General features: G+C 60.1%; 1 pseudogene; it reads left to right on the top strand.

Annotated features, from left to right (window-relative positions):
- LOC143263013 (large subunit ribosomal RNA) overlaps positions 1–5,000 on the top strand; it is a 10,290-nt pseudogene that overhangs the window by 3,399 nt on the left and 1,891 nt on the right.

A 5,000-nucleotide genomic window follows, 5' to 3' on the forward strand; every position in this document is an offset into this window, starting at 1 on the left:
GCGCTGCAGTCGCGGTGTTGAGCATTCTGATTGGCTGTCGCCGGGCCGTAACAAGCTTGGAGTTTCCAGTCTACAGAGAGCATCACCGCTGCTGCCAACCTCGTAAATTTTACTAGGCTTGGCGACAGTGAACTCCCCGGGCCGAAATAACTCATCGAGTTTCCGCCACGGACTTAGACGAACATCAGTGCGCGAAATTCGAAAGTGAATGGACAACAACAATCAGTATCCGGGCAATTGTTTAAACAATTGTTTGAACGATTTGTTCGGACAATTGTAAACAATTTTTAACAACTTTTGGACAATTTTATAAATAATTTAATAACTTTTTTTGCGCGAAATTCGAAAGTGAAGGGACAACAACAAACAGCATCCGGGCAATTGTTTAAATAATTGTTTAAACAATTTGTTTAAACAATTTTAAACAATTTTTAACAACTTTTGGACAATTTTTTTTTTATAAATAATTTTAATTAATAATTTTTTTTTTTTTTTTTTTTTTTTTTTTTTTTTTTTTTTTTTTTTTTTTTTTTTTTTTTTTTTTCCCAACGGTGAGGGCGGTGTACTAGCCCCGACATGGAGGTTGCCTCTTCGGGAGACGGTCGCCGCATGAAGAAGAGGGTACTCTCGGACACTGACTCCGAGACCGTTGTCACCTCCGACCAGACCTTCCGGCCGCCAATGGAGACCACCCGGAAGAAGACAAAGAAGAAAAGGAAGGACAAACAACCGACCCAGGTCCAGACACCGGATCGTTCGCCGGACAAAGCGTCAGAGGAGGACACCAATGTCGTCGCGTTCAGGGCAAGCGCGGCCAAGGCGTACCGGCAGCTCATACAGACCATCACGTTGCCGCAGAACGAGATCCCGCCCTCCGTGGTGCATGCCCTGTGCACGCAGGCTACCAAGTTGCACGACTACCTGGTAAAAACGCTTGTGTATTCCAGTAAGCTGGAGGGATGCCTTGATGAAGCCGAGATGCAGACAAAGGCGCACTCGCGCTCCTGCCAGGCCCTCCAGGAGCAAGCCGCCGCCGTCGCCGTCGCCGCTGCCGCCACCACAAGGAAGCCCCCCACGTACGCGGAGCGGGTTGGGGTCAAGTCGGCGATTGCCGCGAGGTCAACCCAAAAGCAGGACCCGCCGAATGTCGTAATCATAACACCGACGGACCAGACGAAGTACGACGACAGCGACAAGACCAAAGAGGCCGTCTTCCAACTGGTGTCCCCAAGGTCCCATGGCCTCCGGATCAAGGGAGTCCGGAAGACCCAGGGCTCCGGCGTCGCCCTGGTCACGGCCAATAGGTCTGATGTCGCCACTCTCATGGCCGACGACAAGCTCCGGGCCGCTGGACTGGTCGTGGCCCCTGCGCCGAAGAGGAGCCCCAGGATCATCATCTTCGACGTTCCCCGGACCCAAGACGACAAGGAAATCATCGCGGACGTAGCCGATCAAAACCTCGGGAAGGAAGAGGCCGCCGTGGTCAAGAGGGAGATGAGCCTGGTGTTCAAGAGTGGAGACAAGGCCAGAGATAGGTGCAACCTGGTGTTTGAAGTCTCCAGACGCGCCCGCGACCTCCTGGTGCCCAAGGAGAGGCTTTACATCGGCTGGAGCTGCTGTCGAGTCCAGGACCACCTCACTGTTACGAGATGCTACAAGTGTCAGGGCTTCGGACACCCAGCTAAATTCTGCAGGGCAGAAAGGGAGGTCTGCGGCCACTGCGCCGAAGCGGGGCACAATTTCAAGGAGTGCCCGAATAAGGACAGGCAGGCCACCTGCGCCAACTGCTCAAGGGCAGGAAAGAGCTCCACACACTGTGTCACGAGCAAAGACTGCCCTGCATACATCACAGCCATAAATCTGTCGCTCACACGCACGGATTATGGTTATTAAGCCCCACACCAAAAGCATCCCGGGCATCACGATCATGCAACATAACATGAGGTGCTCGCGTCTAGTGTCGCTGGAGGTCGACAAACTGATGGCGGACAGGCGCATCGACATCCTCCTGGCACAGGAGCCCTACTGCGTCAGGGGAAGACTCGTGGGCATTAACTCCTCAGCCACGATCATCACCGGGGCGAGGGACGGAGCGAGGGCCATGGCAGCTGTCGTTGTGCGTAACCCCAACATAGCGGCGCTCAAGATTGCGCACCTCAGTGACGAGCACTGTGTCTGTGCGGAGATCACCGGCCCCTTTGGCCGCCTGTACGTGGCCTCGGCCTACTTCCAGTGCTCGGACAGCGTGGTCCCGTACCTGGAGAGAGTGGACAGACTGGTAGCCCGGCTTCCGGGACAGAAATTGGTTCTGGGGGCCGACGTGAACGCCAAGTCCGCCCTCTGGCACTCCCAGGAACATCCACCGCACCGGACTGACGAGAGGGGCGAGCTTCTCGAGGAGAGGATCGCACAGTGGGGCCTAACGGTCCTGAACGAGCCTGGTGCCCCGCCTACCTACAGGTCCCACAGGGGCGCCTCAAATATTGACGTCACGCTCGCCTCGGGCGGGGTCCTTCCGATGGTCAGGGACTGGGGCGTCAGGGAGGGATGGACTGCCAGCGACCACGCTGTCATCCTACTACGTCTGGGACCTGACGAGATCGTCCCGAGCCGCGGGCGGGACGGGAGGTTCAACGTCGCCGCCGCCGACTGGAAGCGCTATCGGGGCGCCCTGGCTGAGCTGAGGAGGGGCCTGGACCTAACTGGACGGCTGAGCACCGACCTTGGAATTGCGCGGGCCGTCCGTGCGATACAGGACCTGGTGATCGCAGCATGCAGGGCCGTGATGAGGACCAAGACGCTTCGTGCAAGAACCGCCCCTTGGTGGACCCCCGAGCTCAACAGAGCGAAGAGGGCCACGTACTCGGCCAGAAAGCGTTACCAGCGGGAGACCAACCCGGACCTGAGGTCCGAGAAGAGAGCGACCTACCTGCGGGTTAGGCGCTCGTACCAGGACTCGGTCCACGAGGCGAAAAAGGCAAGCTGGCGGTCTTTCGTCACCGACGCTGGGAACCGCGACCCCTGGGGCGTGGTTTACAAGCTTTGCACGAGGAGGTTCACCCCGGACATGGCCCTGGCAACCACGGGCGCGACAGACGTCGCCCCAACATGGGGAGCTGCCGCGAGGGCCCTCCTTGACGCCCTCGTGCCGGACGACACCCCGGACACCACTCGGGAGCAGGAGCACCGGCGCGCCGAGGTGCTCGCCCCTGCAACAGCGCCGGACACGCCCCCGTTCACGGAGGGGGAGCTTTGGGTCGCGGTCTCGGGCATGAGGAACGGTAAGGCTCCCGGCATCGATGGTATTGAGGTGGAGGTCCTCAAGGCTTCGTACGAGATCATTCGCGGTGACCTCCTGGAGGTTTACAACGCGTGCCTCCGGCGCGGAGTCTTCCCCGAGCAGTGGAAGATCGGCTCCATTCGCGCCCTCCTAAAGGGACCTGGCAGGGACGCTGGTGACCCGGCGTCGTATCGGCCGATTTGCCTCCTGCCGGTGCTGGGGAAGTGCTTCGAGAGGCTCCTCCTTAAGAGGCTCGAGCCTGTGCTGCTGGACCCCCTACACGCGAGTGCGGACCAGTACGGATTCAGGGCCGGGAGGTCGACGACGGACGCCATACTGGGAATGAGAGGGCTGGTCGCTGCCTCGGGTCGGAAGTATGTCCTGGCGCTCCTCTTCGACATCAGGGGGGCCTTTGACAATGTCTGGTGGCCCAGTGTCCTGCACCACCTCAGGGTCAGGTCCTGCCCGCGGAACCTTTATGCGGTGCTTGCGGACTACCTCCGGGACCGCTCGGCGGTTCTCATCGGCAGGCACGAGCGGGTCAGCAAGGCGGCCACTAAGGGATGCCCCCAGGGCTCAATCCTGGGACCGGGACTATGGAACCTGGTCTTCGATGACCTGCTCCGGGAGCTGCGGAGCGCCGGGACCGGGTTCGTGGCGTATGCTGATGACCTGCTGGTCATAGTCGACGGGGACAGCCGCGCCCACCTTGAGCGTGCCGGTCAGGCGATCGCGACCACCATCGAGGAGTGGTGCACAAGGGAGAAACTCGCGCTGTCCCCCGGCAAGTCCGAGATGATTCTGTTCAGGGGTTCGCTGGATGTCAGGAGGCCGCCGACCATCAGGGTCGGGGGAAAGCAGGTGCGCATGGTCAGGTCCGTCCGGTACCTCGGCGTGCATTTCGACGAGCGTCTGAGGGTCGCCACACACGCCAGGGCTATTAGGACCAAGACTATGGAAAAATTCGGCGCCTTGCTTGCCGTGGCCAGGCGGGACTGGGGCCTTAAACTCAGGTGCACGCTCACCCTCTACCGGGGTCTCTTCGTCCCCATCGCGACGTACGCGGCCGCGGCGTGGAGGGACCTTCTCACCGTGAGGGACAGGATGGAGTTGGCCAGGGCCCAACGACTCGTTCTGCTCAGGATGGCTTCGGCATACAGGACTGTGTCGACGGACGCGCTTCCGGTTCTGCTGGGCGTCCCCCCCATCGACCTGAAAATCAAGGAGGCCGATTGCAGGTACAGGCTGCGGCGCGGTTTGGACACGGCCTCAGTGGTGCCCACGGTGGCGGTTGACCCGGACGCGGGGGGGGATGCGCTGGAGGCCATCAGGGGGGCTCTCCTGGAGGAGTGGCAGGCGAGATGGACCGGGAGTACCAAGGGAAGGCACACCTTTAGTGTCTTCCCAAACGTGGAGGCGAGGCTGGGGGCCTGGTGGGTTAAACCCAACCATTACGCCTCCCAGTTCCTGACGGGACATGGTGACTTCGCGGCCAAGCTTCATTACCTTGGCATCGCCCCGTCTCCGGCCTGCAGATGCGGCTTCGACTCGGAGGACCCGCTTCACACCCTGCTGGACTGCCCGCAGCACGCGGGGGAGAGGATGGGCCTGCGGGAGCGCTGCGCGGCCCTCGGGATTGAGTGGCCGCCGACCCTCTCCGCCCTCGTCACCGAGGACATTTATGGGGAGTTCATGGTCACGGTGCGGTGTATCCTGCGCG

The sequence above is a fragment of the Megalopta genalis genome, unplaced genomic scaffold (assembly GCF_051020955.1).
Source record: "Megalopta genalis isolate 19385.01 unplaced genomic scaffold, iyMegGena1_principal scaffold0287, whole genome shotgun sequence".
NCBI classification, from domain to species: Eukaryota; Metazoa; Arthropoda; class Insecta; order Hymenoptera; family Halictidae; genus Megalopta; species Megalopta genalis.